Here is a 15,577-nt window from a genome sequence, read left to right on the forward strand (position 1 = left end):
CCAGAGCTTGAGAGTCAATGCACTTTTAAAATTGTTTGTATTTTAAAATATTAGGAAAACAAAGAGATTTTTTTTCAACCTCTGATAAAAGGAATTTTATGATAAATTATGAATTGACCAAATATGATTTTATTCTGCTTCAGTGTTCTCCCTAAATCTGTATAAGTTTACTGATTAAATAAGTTAGTGTTATAAATACAGTCTCAAAATTCCTCTTAAAATAGCCTAATTAGATAGGTTAGGTTACATGAACTAAGCAACGTACCTGGTAATAATAATACTTATATAAAGTATAATTAAGAATATGCTGATGCTTCAAATATTCCCTGTTTAAGAAATTGATTAAGTTTAGTAAGAAATATAGATCGATTTTTAAAATAGGCTTGATTACCTGGATTTCGAAGAATCTGGCTTTTTGGTTACTTGGCCATTTGTTATCTCAGTATGTAGAAGAATTTGAATTTGTAGTGGTCTTGCTAATGTCAGTCAGTTTATCATCATTAGCATGTGCTGTCATGAATAGAAAAGACATTAAATCTTAGCTTCAAAGGGGTTCTATACTAGTTAGAACATACTGGCACCCGGATATAGTGTAAGACAGTCATAGTAAAGGAATTAAAATGCTGGAAGAATTTAAAAAGCAGATAAAGAATGACCTAAGAAGACCTCATAGAAGAGGTGACACTTGTGAGACCTAAATAAGAGAGTAGAATTTAAATAAATACAGCTCTGAAATACTGTTTTTTATAAGCCATAACTTGATTTTGTGAACTAACACTTTCCTGGTACTGTTTAGCATTTAGAAATAATGAGAAAAAAATTTGAGTTTTTTTTTTTATCAAATATCAAAAAAACTGATATTTCAAACTTGGGCTTTTTTGACCTTGGAAAGTAGTGCTGAATTGAACTGAGAGATTTTCGGCATATTGTAAAGTAATCATTAGTGCGTTCTGAGTATAAAGTATATGGATGCCTGGCTGTGTTCCAAACCCAAGCATAAATTTCTTCATTCTTCCATTATTTTGTAAGTGTCTGTCTTTTTCCACCTTCATGAATGCTGCTTTTGACAGGAAGCATGCAGATTCAAATCTTTGTTTACATGTATTTAAAAAAAGAAAGCTTTTGTGCTAAACTGGGTATTCATACAAAACTGAAGTTTAGTTTTCTCTCTGTTAAAATAACATGGACATCAGAATAATATCCTCCTTAATTTTTATGTTGGCATTATCATCCTTTATTTGAGAAGATGTATTCTCACTGTTAAGGGAAAAACTGTTACAAACAATTTATTCTTTCACCTTGTAAAAATAAGGTGCTAAAATACTTTAATCTATTGCATAAGAGGTGTTTGGGAAGTATTACAGTGGTTAAAAAGGATTTTCTATCTTGTTGCAGGTTAAAGTTGTATAGGCAAAGTGTTTTTCACATATTGAGAGATCGTATTAAATTCCTAAAAATTTGACAATCTCTCACTGTCCATATTATCTGCTGATACTAACCTGAATGATGTTAAGCAATGGTTTGGTATTAGTCATGGTTTTAGTTATTCTTAAAAGGCCAGCAATCATAGAAACAGCCAAATTGTCAATTGCACTGCTTTACTCTAGTACTTCTCTTAAAGTATATGTTATCAGCTATAAGTCACAGCTTCATCTGTAACAAGGAAAAACTTTAAAAGAAAGGCAGGACAAGTATATATATTATATTTTATCTGTTAATTAACATAGCTCTGGTAAATGTGTAAAAGTGAAACAGAACAAAATTTCTGCTATGGTTTCTTGATATAAAACAATGGTCTAATGTTTTTATTTCTGAAAGTAGCTTCATTTAAAAATGCTTATAAAAATTAAAGCTCAGATTATAAGGTTTAACTGTTATCTTTAAATGCTGAAATGCCTTGCTCTTTATATAACCTAGCAGTTCCCAGGAACTTTAAGTGTTTGTGTGGCACATGAGACTCAGATTTAGCCCTCTAGCTCTGAAGAATCAACATAAGTCCATATGGCAACTGTTAAAAACAAAACAAAATGGAAAATTATCAAACTTTGATTAAAAATATGATGAAACTGGTCTGGTTAAGACTTAGATAAATCAACATACAAGGTAAAGAATAATATTGTCTGTATTTTAAAGCTTTAATTTTTCTTTTTTTTTTGTATGCTATATGGTAGGATCACATTTCATTATTTTTCTATGTGAGTACCCCATTATTGCAGCACCATTTGTTGAATTTGTTTGCATTTTTGGGGGGAAGTGCATGGGCCGGGAATTGAACCCAGGTTTCTCTCATGGCAGGTGAGAATTCTACCACTGAATTACCCCAAGCTTTAATTTTTATGTGAGATAATAAGAAAAATCTTAATTTTGTCCAAAACTTATACTTCTAATTTAATCTGTCTAGTCAGTTAAACAACCTAATTCAGCTTTATTTGATATAGAACCTAAAAGAAGGAACAAAATCTTAATGTTCTGTACAAGTTAATATTATGCAATGATGTATTTCAGAGTATTCTGGGCAGAAAGTGAAAGAGTGTTTGCAAAGTCCTTTGAAGAACTGGGAAAAATAGAACTATGAAGCTTCTCTACCTGGGGAATTCCTGATATTTTTCTTAAACAAGAGCAACTCCCAATTTAATAAGTCAGGCCTCAATTTTGAAACTTGCCCTTATGAAACTTATTTCTGTAATAGGAAACTGAACCTACTTATGATTAGTGCCTGAGTTATCTCCAGAAAATCTCTGCTGTTGCCTAAATGTGGTCTCTCTCTAAGCCAAACTCTAAGCTTCCCCCTAATGTGGGACATAATTTCCAGGGGTTGTAAGCCTGGCACTGCAGTGTGAAACATAGCTGGCCCTGACATCGTGGGACATAACTGGCCCTGGCATCAGGGACATAACTGGCCCTGGCATCATGAGACAGAAGTTCCAAGAATGAGCTTGGCCCTGGCATCGTGGATTAACTGATCAAAAGGGGGTAAAGAAATACAGTTTCAATGGCTAAGAGATTTCAAACTGAATTGAGAGGTCATTTTGGAGGTTACTCATATGCAAGTTTCGGCCAGATATGGCAAATTGCCACAACATGGCAAACTCCAACCAACAGTGTTCCTGGAAACCCTGAACGATATCCTGTGCCCTATAAAATCTTACTTATTAAGTTTGTTTTTCAGAGACTTGAAGCCTCCAGATTGTTCCAATGCCAGAGAAGCTCTGAAATCCAGAGATAATGAGCCTCCAAGAATAACAACTGGTTTCTTGGGTTCATCCCTTTGCCCCTTAATAATGCTTTTCAGCCTTGAAGCAATTATAGAGTCATTGCCCAGATATCCCTCAAGATCGAGAGATAATTATCAAATGAGAGGGAGGAATTGTAACCAAGAAATGAGGATTTAAGGGACATTTTTGATTGCTGAATCATTATATAGATATTTCTTTTTGGTTTCTGGTATATTGGAGTAGACAGAGGGAAATTCCTGAAGTCTCTAAATTGTAATCCAGCTGCCATGATAGCTGAAATGATTGTGAAAGCCCTTATCTTGTGCTTTTGTGCCTGTAAGAGCTGTTATGCCCTTTACCTGGTCATTTTCCTGAAGGACAAAGACCCTCATGCTAATGAAAATTTGAGATCAGCCTTTAACCAGCTTCAGCCCCAGACGTTTGTAAATTGTATCAGCTAGACTCTGCTATTGAATGATAATTTATCTCCCTTCCTTTTGGCTGAAACCTTTAGTACTGAAGTGATAGCTCTACCTCCTCCCCTTTTAGCTTATGTTCTCCTATTGAAATGATAATAACACTATCTCCTTTTCTGTTTTGAACTTGGTATTCAAAATGACCTCATCTCCACTTGCTAAAATCCTTAAAAATCTTGAACCCCCTAAACTCGGGGAGACAAATCTTGGGCCTCAAAGCCATCTGCTGTCCTACTACGTGCTAGTAATAAACTCTTTCTATCTTTGAAAAAAAAAAGTGTAGATAACATCTCCCCTGTCTACCTACCAGGGTTGGGATATTGTAAAGACTAAAAAAAAGAAAAAGGAGAAAGTACCTTCTCTCACCATATTGCATTCTCTAGAACGCAGGGCTAATTTCATTTTGCTAGTGCTTTTGAATAGATACTTTAATCCAAACATGAGTCAGTAGCAGAACTACCTTATTAAAATGGCTTGCTGGGCCCCAATTCCAGAGTTTCTGATTCATTAGGAAGATGAGGAGGGGAGCAAAATTTTGCCTTTTAATAAGTTCTCCTGCACCCTCTCTGCTGCTGGAGGGAGGATGCAGCTGGATTCCAGCCACTGTGATTCCTTGCCCATTGCTAACTTTCTGTTCTCATCACTGCCACCTCCCCCCACAGCTGATGATACTGGTCTACCTTTTAAGTGATAGCCATCCTAGTGACGGTACTCCATTGTGGCTTTGTTTTGCCTTTCCCCAATAGCTAATGATGTTGAACATCTTTTCGGTGTTTATCGACCATTTTCATGTCTTTGGAGAAATGTCTATTAAAGTCTTTTGCCCATTTTTAAATTGTTGATTTGTACTTCTTTTCATAGTCTGAACATGAACCCCTTATCAGATATATGACTTGCAACTATTTTCTCCCATTCCGTAGTTTGTGTTTTCACTTTTCTTGATAATGTCCTTTGATGCACACACAATTTTTAATTTTGATGAAGTCCATTTTATCTATTCTTCCTTTTGTTGGTCATGTTTTATATAACATATTTAAGAATCTACTGCTAAATTGAAAGTCATGAAGATTTTCACCTACGTTTTTGGGAATTTTAATGGTTTTGGCTCTTATATCTAGGTTGTTGACCCTTTTTGAGTTCATTTTTGTATATGTTGTGACGTAGGGATCCAATTTCATTCTTTTGCATGTGGGTATCCAGTTTTCCTTGTTGAGGAGGCAATTCTTTCTTTATTGAGTGGACTTGGCATGTTTATGAAAAATCAATTGGCCACAGATGTGTGGGTTTATTTCTGGATTCCCCATAGTTTTAGATGCTGTTGTAAGTGGAAGTGTTTCTTGATATAATTTTTGGTGTATAAAAACAGAGCTGATTTTTGCATGTTGATCTTGTGCCCTGCCCCTTGCTGAACTTGTTTAGTAGCTCTAGTGGCTTATAAATTTATTTTTATAATAAATTTCTATGTATACAGGATCATATCATCTGTGAATAGAGATCATTTTCTTTTTTCCCTTCCAATTTGGAAGCCTTTTATTTGTTTTCCTTGCCTAATTGCTCTGGCCAAAACTCCCTGAGAAATCCTTGTGCAGGGGTCATGCTAATCTTTTTCTGTATTGTTCCAATTTTAGTACATGTGCTGCTGAAACAAGCATCCTAAAACTATTCTTGCCTCTAGCTCTTTCTTCTCCCATCAAAATTCATTCAATCTCTGTACACAGCTCAGAGCCTCTAGGTGACAGGACCAAATTGGATGACCTAATTTAAAGTGTTCATAGCTGATCATTAGTACCCCACCGGGGCTTTCAGATTATTAACAAATATTGAACAATTTACTGCTCAGTTCATGGATGCCAGGCCCTGGTCTAATTATTGGGTGTGTATTGGGAAATAAAGCACATTATGTCTGCTTTCACGGAGCTTAATTCAGAAGAGTGAAAAAAACAAATTTTAGGTTGTGGGAGGGAACAAGGAGATGGGGAAGCTGTCCCTTCGTTACCTGCTCCTGGGGTCCAGGAGTCTCCTGCCCTGCACCTGGGGCCAGTTCTGCCACCCTCCTGAGAGCTCTGTCCTCAGTAGAGGCTGCTAAATCTTTGGATGAAATTGAGGAATTCCAAGCCTTGGGCCTTGAAAAGCTGTATTGTTTCAGCCAATGTTTTTGGGTTCTTGTCACATGCCTTTTCTCAGCAGTTTCACATATTAACACATTCAGTCCTCACATCAGCCCAGGAGGCAGGGAGAGCCATTACCCCATTCTGCAGATGAGAAAACTAAGGCACAGATAGCTAGTAGTTAGCTCTAGGTCATGCAGCTGGTAAGGGACTGTGGAGGGAGTGGGATGTGAAAGGCCCTCCTGCTCAACGACAGCAAACAAGCCCCTGGGCACCTGCTGTCTTCCCCAGATGTGTTATAGCAAAGAGAGCAGAAGCACTTGCACATTTTTCAGCCATCAGTCTAGGAAAACCCATTGTATTTTAGGGCATTTTTTGCTCCTCAAACTTAATTGAATTGATCATTTACTTATGTTAAATGAAATGCATAGATGCTATTAAAAATTCTGGCTGCAAGAACACTGAGTGCAGCCTGTGTGATTATAAATGTGCTTTTCTGACTTTTGAACTGCTGGGCCATGAGCGAAGTCTCCCAATCAAACACTTCAGTGCTTCTGCCTTGCAAGGCTAATCCCAAAGAATTATTGGTTTACACAACGTCTCAGTGACTCAGATGAAATGCTGAGACGTTTTGTAAGCATGCAGCACTGTTACCCAAGATAATTAAATATGAATAAAGTACTGAGAATATACTTATTTCCAAAATATATCTGTGGCCAGAGAGAGGGTAACAGGGCCAGAGGTTTTTGAGTCAGGTAAGGTAAAAAGACAAGGTGGATGGCTTTGGAAAATATACCTTGCCTTATTTGTCACTTTGCATATGGTCATGCTAACTTTTACTTAGGGTTGCCATGGATTTGCACACTACTATCACCTGGAATCTCTTAGAATCCATAGATCCAGGCCAGCACCCACACCAACGATATCAGATCTCTGTGGGGTGGGATCCAGGCTTCAGTGTTTTTAACTTAAAAATTGAAAGAAATTGTTAATTTTTTAATTAGAGAAGTTGTGGGTTTACAGATCAATCATACATGAAATACAGGATTCCAATATACTGTGCCCCTACACTTTGCACTGGGGTGAACATTTGATGCAATAGGTGATAGCCCTTTTTTGTAATAGTATTGATTTTTTTAACAGTTGTTGCCTTTGTTACAATTGATGAAAAATTATGAAAATACCACTATAAACTGTCGTAAATAGTTTACATTAGGTGTATTTTTCCTTACATCACCCTATTATTAACACTTTTTATTAGTGTCATACATTTGTTATAATTCATGAAAGAATATCCTCATACTTGTCCTATTAACTATAGTCTGTTGTGTACGACAGGGCTGACTGTGCTATACAGTCCTATGTTTTATCTTTCAATATTTATTCAACTAACATATGTGACCTAAAGATCCCCCTTTAGTCACATTCACCTATATTATTCAGTGCTGTAAATTACACTCACAGCAATGTGCTACCATCTCCACCATCCATTTACAAATCTTTGTAATCAACCTAAATAGAAATTCTGTACAAATTAAGTGTAAACTTCTTATTCTCTAACCTCAGTTTATCCCCTGACAACCTATACTCTAGATTCTGACTCTATGAATTTGTTTTATAAAAAAGCAATTATAAAACCATGACAATTGTAAAACAATTTAATTATACAATATAAATTAAATATTTAATATAGTTATATAAGTTAAATATTTAATATAAATTAAATACAAAACAATTATAAAATTAGTTCACATCAGTGAGGTCATATAATATTTGTCCTTTTATGTCTGGCTTATTTCACTCACCATAATGTCCTCAAGGTTCATCCATGTTTTCACGTGCATCAGGACTGCATTCTTTCTTACTACTGAATAATATTCCATTACGTGTATACACAACATTTTGCTTATCCATCCATCAGTTGATGGACACTTGAGTTGCTTCTATCTTTTGGCAATTGTGAATGATGCTGCTGTCAACATCAGTGTGACAATATGTGTGCAAGTCTCTGCTTTCAGTTCTTTAGGGTTTATACTCAGTAGGAGGATTGCCAAATCAAATGGTAATTCTATGTTTAGCTTCCTGAGGAACTGCCAAACTGTCTTCCACAGCAGCTGCACCATTTTACATTCCCACCAGCAATGAATGAGTGTTCGTTTTCTCCACACCCTCTCTGACACTTGTAGTGTTTTGCGTTTTTAATAGCGGCCATTCTAGTGGGAGTGAGATGATATCCCATATGTTTTTTTTTCCCTTTGAAGCAATTCCTGCAAGAACTAATTTATATTTCTAGTGTTAATCAGTGGGACATGTAGGCCTATACAACCCCCTTCAATCTTGTTCATCTTCAATATGGTAATATTACTTATAGACCCACTAGAGAACCTTCACTCCTATCTATTCCCTTACATTGGAGTTCAACCTCATTAGCTAACCGTTCATCCATCTCTAGCTTCTGTGTATCTCTAAGTCCCCTATATTCTGTATTATAAGTCTCTGATTATACCTTTATGATAGTCATAAAAGTGGAATCATACAGTAACTATCCTTTTGTGGCTGGCTTATTTCACTCAGCATTATGTCCTCAAGGCTCATCCATCTTGTCATGTGCTTTAGGAAATTATTTCATCTTACTGCTGTATTAAATTTCATGTGGTTTTGATTCACATTTCCCTCATAGCTAGAGAAGCTGAGCATCATTTCATGTGCTTTGTAGTTATCTGTATATCCTCTTTGGAGAGATGTCTATTCAAGTCTTTGGCACATTTTTATATTGGGTTGTTTGTATCTTTATTGTTAAGTTGTAGGATTTCTTTATATATTCTGGATATCAAACTCTTACTGTGTATCTGGCTTCTAAATATTTTCTCACACTAAGTAGGTTGTCTTTTCTCTATTGAGACAAACTCTCTTGATGCACAAAAGTTTTTAATTTTGAGGAGCTCCCATTTATCCATTTTTTCTTTTGTTGCTTGTGCTTTGGGTGCAAAGTCTAAGAAATCATTGCTCGATACAAGATTCCAAAGTTCTTTCCCTACATTTTCTTCTAGGAATTTTATAGTCTTGGTTCTAATATTTAAGTCTTTGTACTATTTTGAATTATGTTTTGTATATGGTGTGAGAAAGGGGTTCTCTTTCATTCTTTTGAATATGGATATGCAACTATCTCAACACCACTTATTGAAGAGAAAATTTTTTCTTAATTGACTTGGCAACCTTGTTAGAAATCAGTTGGCCATAGATGTGATGATCTATTTCTGAACTCTCAATTCAATTCATTCTCAATTCAATTCCTTTGGTCAATGTATCTATCCTTGTGCCAATACTATACCGTTTTGACCACTATATAGTTGTAATACGTTTTAAAGTCAGGAAGCAAGTATCCTCCTACTTCATTCTTCTTTTCCAAGATGTTTTTGGCTGTTTGGAGTGCCTCAGCCTTTCAAGGAAGTTTGATAATTGGCTTTTCCATTTCTGGAAGGCAGGATGTTGGAATTTTGATTGGGTTTGCATTGAATTTGTAAGCCATTTTATGTAGAGTTGACATCTTAATGATATTTAGTCTCCAATCCATGAACACAGAATGTCCTTTCATTTATTTAAGTCTTTGATTTCTTTTAGCAATGTCTTGTATTTTTCTGCATACAAGTCCTTTACCTCCTGATTACGTTTCTTCTTAGATATTTGATTCCTTCAGTTGCTATTGTAAATGGAATTTTTTCTTGATTTCCTTCTCAGATTGTTCATCATTAACATATAGAAACATTACTGATTTTTGTGTGTTGATCTTCTTTGATCAACTCATTCATTATCAACTCATTATTCAACCACTTTGCTGAACTCATTTATTAGCTCTAGTAGCTTTGTTGTAGATTGTTTGGGACTTTCTTTCTATAGGATCATGTAATTTTCAAGTAAAGCTTTACTTCTTCCTTTCCAATTTGGATGCAATTTATTTCTTTTTCTTACCTAATTGCTCTGGTTAGAGCTTCTAGTACAATGTTGAATAACAATGGTGACAGTGGGTATCCTTGTTTTGATCCAGATCTTAGAAGGAAAGATTTTAGTCTTTCACCTTTGAGGAAGGTCTTAGCTGTGGGTTTTTCATATATGTTCTGTATCATGTTGAGGAAGTTTCCTTCTATTCCTAATTTCTGAGTGTTCTTATGAAGAAAAGAGTTTGTCAAATGTTTTTTTCTGTGAGAATGGAGATTATCCTGTAGGTTTTTTCCTTTGTTTTGTTGATGTGATGTATTACACTAATTGATTTTTTTATGAACCACCTTGCATACCTGGGATAAAATGCACTTGATCATTGTATGTAATTCTTTTAATGTGTTGTTGGATTTGATTTGCAAGCATTTTGTTGAGGGTTTTGCATCTACATTCATTAAAGAAATTGGTCTGTAATTTTTTCTTGTGGTATCTTTATCTGGCTTTGGTGTTAGTGATATTGATCACATAGAATAATTTGTCTTCAATTTTTTGGAAAATTTTGAGCATTATTGATATTAATTCTTCTTGGAATCCCTGGTAGAATTCACCTGTGAAGCCATCTGATTCTAAACTTTTCTTTGTTGGGTGTTTTTTTGGTGACCAATTCATTCTCTTTGCCTATAATTGGTCTGTTGATGTTTTCTATTTCTTATAGAATCAGTGTAGGTTTTGTGTGTTTCTAGGAATTTGTCCATTTCATTTAGGTTGTCTAATTTGTTGGCATACTGTTGTTCATAGTATTCTTTTATGATCCTTGTTAATTCTGTGGGTTCAGTAGTAATATTCCCCTTCTGATTTCTGATTTTTTTAATTTGCATATCTTGTCTTTTTTTCTTTGTCAGTCCTGGTAAGGGTTTGCCAATTTTACTCATCTTTTCAAAGAAATAACTTTTGGTTCTGTTAATTCTATTAAGTCTTTTATTCTTAGTTCATTTATTTTTGCTTTAATCTTGGCTATTTCTTTACTGCTTTACTTGCTTTGAGATTAGTTTTCTGTTCTTTTTCTAGTTCTTCCAGGTGTGTAATTAAGTTTTTTTAGTTTAGCTTTTGCTTTTTTTTTATTGTAAGCATTTAGGACCATAAATTTCCCTTTCAGCATTGCCTTTACTGCAACCCATAAATTATGATATGTTTCATTCTCATTTTCATTTGTCTCAAGATATTTACTAATTTTCTTTGCAATTTCTTCTTTGACCCACATTGTTTAACTTCCATATATTTGTGAATTTTCTAATTCTCCAGCTGTTATTGATTTCCAGCTTCATTCCATTATGCCGAAGAAGATGTTTTGCATAATTTCTATCTTTTTAAATTCGTTGAGACTTTTTTTGTGAACCAACATGTGGTCTATCCTGGAGAATGATCCATGTGCCCTTTAGAAGAATGTATAATCTATTGTTTTGGGGTGCAGTATTCTCTATATGTCTGCTAGATCTTGTCCATTTATCATAATATTCAGTTGTCTGTTTCCTTGTTGATCTTCAGTCTAGATCTTTTGGGAGTGATGTATTGAAGTCCCCTATTACTGTAGCAGTGTCAATTTCTTCCTTCAGCTTTGCCAGTATTTGTCTCATGTATTTTGGGGCACAGTGGTTAGGTGCATAAATATTTATGAATGTTATTTCCCTTTGGTGGGTTGCTTTTTTATTAATATATCATGTCCTTGTTTGTCTCTTATAGTAACTGTTGACTTAATGTCTATTTTGTCTAATATTAGTATAGCTACCTAGCTACTCTTTGGTTATTGTTTGCATGGAATATCTTTTTCCATCTTTTTGCTTTCACTTATTTTTGTCCTTGGGTTTAAGGTGAGTCTCTTGTAAATAATGAACAGTTGGATCACACTTTTTATCCATTCTGTCAACCTGTGTCTTTTGATTAGGGGAGATTAATCCATTAATGTTCAGTGTTATTACTGTAAAAGCAGTCTTGCTTCAGCCATTTTGTCCCTGTTTTGTTTTGTTTTAGGAGTAGAAGAGATTTATTGGTAAGTAATGTTTGCAAATGACAAAAGGGAAAAGAAGCCAGATGTGGCAGAGAGAGAATTCAAGCAGTGGCATAGATCTAGCACCTGTAATGTAGACCACAATGTCAATCTGACAGAGTCTCAGCCAACCCAATAGGGAGTTCCAGAGCAGAGACTGCTCCACTTCTGCAGAAGTGGTCAGCCTCTGGTGTTCTTGCTGTATTTAGTCACTGCTGGGAGCTGTCTGAGAAGAGTGTGGCCTCAGCTTGAAAGCTGGAGGTGAGTCCTGAAAGCATTAACTACTGGAAGTGTCTTGCTTATTTTAAAGGGAGTTGAGAGCAATTAAACTGGATGGCTGCCACAGTGTACCCTTGTGCTGTGTGGTTCCATTTTGTCCCTTGGTTTTTTTTTGCATGGGTAGGCACCGGGAATTGAACCCGGGTCTCCAGCATGGCAGGCAAGAACTCTGCCTGCTGAGCCACCATTGCCCGCCCTGTCCCTTGGTTTATATATGCCCAATTTTTTGTCTCTCTTTTCCTTTATTGCACCCTCTTTTTCTGATGTTTGATCTTTTGTGATGTCTCTGACTGATCCCTTTCTCATTTCTGTTACTGTATATTTTTAAAATACGTTTTTTGTGGTTACTTTGGGGTTTATGTTACACGACCTACAATTATAACCTACTAATTTGAAAAAATACCAGCTTAACTTCAATGGCATTCACCTTCTCTGTTCCCATATCCCCTTGTTTCCATCTTTATGTTGTTCTGGTTCTATTTTACCACTTCCTATTTTGCACATTCGTTATCAGGAAGTCTGCCTTTTTCTTGTTAAATTGTACTCTGAATCTTATTGTAATTAAAGATTAGAGTTGTATATTGAGGGGATAGTACTATTGGGTTTTTCATTTACCCTTTTATTTGCCATTTCTGATAATCTTCATTTCTTCACACTAGTTCAGACCACTCTCTCTGTCTTTCCCTTTCAACTTGAAGAACACCTTTTAGTAATTCTTGTAGGGCAAGTCTTTTGTTGCTGAACTCCCAATTTATGCTTATCTGTGAATATTTTAAACTATCTCTCATTTTTCGAAAGACAGTTTTGCCTTATAAAGAATTTTGGCTGGCAGTTTTTCTCATTGTGGAGTTTATTCTGCAGCTCTTTCAAAATATCTGAGTCTACTATCTCATTGTGAGCTGTCTGGAATCAGTTTCTTGGTCACTGTTTGTAGTACGCTTTGCTTTCCATCATGTTAATTAAATTACTTGTTGTATAAATTATTTTGGAATGTCCCAGATGATGGAGATCAGGCAAATGTCAGGATGCTGATTAAAATTTCTTCAACACTTGCAGGAAGGAAAAGATTGCTATTTTGCCTCTGGTCCTCTCTCTCAAGACTGGCAGATAGTAACATAGCTTGTATTATAGCTTCAAGGTATCCTGAGGTGACCCCAGATGGGTGGTTCTCAGCTGTGGCTGCATGTCGGAATTGCCTGGAGCATTTTCAAAGATACTGATGCCTGGACATCATCTACATGGCAATGTAAGACATCTTCTGATGAAACTTTCCCAGAATTTCAGCAAATAATAGGACAAACCCCACTTGCTTAGAACTCTTGAGGTTGGGATTACCTGATGGGGTGCAATGAATATAAATGAGGGGGAGCACAAGATGGAGATTTTACTATTGAGGAAAACACATAAATGGAGAGTGTGAAAAGAAGATTATATGTAATCTATCTATTCAAGGAGATATTCTTAGGATAGTAGCAGTATTCTGTCAACCAATTCACCCAGGAATTTCATTTTAAGGTAAATTGTATTACCTTTCAGGCACTAAAATATTTAATAATGAAATGGTAATTCATTTGATATTCTGGGATCACTAGACCTTGGAATTAGAAAACTCTGCTTTGAATTTGAACGAAGTCATTTCTTTAAAGTGTTAGCTTAAGAATTGATGTCACATTGTGAATCAGCAATGTAATCAGAAAAAAGATTAACATTTTGGGTCCAATCAGAAATAAATTTCTTAGATTCCTTGAACAATGAATGCTGAGTTCTTCCATCTTTTCCCATTCTTTAATATGCTTATATTTTGTTTTTACTGAGTTTATAGCTTGCTGAATGTAATGTAATTAACATGTAATGGTTAAGAGCAGATTCTGGAATCAGAAAACCTGGGTGCAGACTCAACTCCACCTCTTGTTAGCTTTATGAACTTGAGCAAGTTACTATCATCTTTTTGCTTCACTTTCTTCATCTGTAAAATGGGGATAATGAAAGAACCTGTCTCATAGAGAGTTGGGAGGATAAATTATATGTAAAATAATCAGACACGAGTGTGGCACATAGTAAGTATCATAAGTGTGTTAACTTATTATTAAAGATCCAATTTATGGATCCATACACTTACTTTTACTTGTTTTCTCTTGCCTCTTGGCTGCCTTCAGGCTATGTCACTGTTAATTAGCACCTCTATCTTATAAACAACAGAAATAAAGGAAGAAAATCAAGACAGCCAATTTTGCTATTAATTATCACCTAGTTAGGAAATAAAAAGGCTGAAGCCATTATCAGAAACTAGATTTGAAGTAGTCTATAAAATTCAGATATCTTCATCCTTCCCAAACCATGAAATTCTCTGCCAACTTGGCCCTTGACATGGATAATTGAAGGGTAGTTATCTAAACAATTGGTTTAAAATTCTGTATATATCTTAGAGCCATTGTGTTTTTTTTTTTGCCTGGGAATCAAACTCGGTTCTCTGGCATGGCAGGTGAGAACTCTGCCTGCTGAGCCACCGTGGCCTGCCTCATTGAGGTTATTTCTAAAAGTGCCTTTGCCCTGTCCTCATCCCAGATCACTGTGATCCAAATCTGAGTGGTGATCTTTTTAGAGGCTTCCTGTATGATTTTAATGTACAGCCAGGGTTGACTAAGATTGATCTTGAGGTATTTCTGATGGTCTTTAACAATTTAAAGGGGTGGTCATTGTGGTAAGATTTGAGTGACAGAGAATCATTGCTTCTAATTCTGGATTAAATCCCCTATGGGAACTCACCTGGCAGAGACTATGGAAGTTGGATTTATCAACTTTATCTGGCCTCACTCACTTCCTTATTCAGACAAGAAGATGTGGTTCCTGACTCAGTTCCTCTCTTCATCAACATTCATGGCTCTCTTAGTCAAGTCTACTCTGACCCCTTTGCTGAATTATTGGCATAGCCTTGTTTTTTTGATGCGTCATTGCTCAGCAACTCTTGACCATTGATTTTACAGAGTCTTTATAGAAACGTAGGCTCTCACCAATTCTTGTTCAGCCGGATCCCAGAGTAGTGAAAAGTGGACTTCCCCTCTTTGCTGAAGTTGGATGGGAGGGAAGGGGAAGCCATCTACTTGTGACTGTCTACTCTTTCAAGTCAAATATAGATTATTTTGGATTATTTCTGTTTTTCTATTATCTTCTATTTGTGCATACAATTCATGATTGACTCAAATAATGCATAATGAGCTTCATTCTTATCTCCTCTAAATGCAGTTTCATTAATATTTAAGATTACTGGAGCAGTCTTTCATGTCACATCATTGTACTGATTCAAAAAATACACTCATTACCATAGGATTTGTGATTCTGAGTTAAGTACTATAGGACAGGAACACAGAATCTGGAGGACAGTGACAGAGCAAATTAGAGCATGTGGCAGGGGATATACAACACGACCCTGCAGCATCATGTAGTGCCAGAAAGGAAGAAAGTGCTCAAGAGAAAAAAAGAACCCACAATAATGGAGGCAAGTCAGAGGGACACAGGGGC

The 15,577-nt window shown here is 35.8% G+C and overlaps 1 pseudogene; it reads right to left on the reverse strand.

Annotated features, from left to right (window-relative positions):
* Positions 1–5,268: 5,268 nt before the first annotated feature.
* LOC143681927 (U6 spliceosomal RNA) lies at positions 5,269–5,343 on the reverse strand (annotated as a pseudogene).
* Between the last annotated feature and the right edge of the window lie 10,234 nt (positions 5,344–15,577).

Source organism: Tamandua tetradactyla, chromosome 4 (assembly GCF_023851605.1).
Source record: "Tamandua tetradactyla isolate mTamTet1 chromosome 4, mTamTet1.pri, whole genome shotgun sequence".
NCBI lineage: Eukaryota > Metazoa > Chordata > Mammalia > Pilosa > Myrmecophagidae > Tamandua > Tamandua tetradactyla.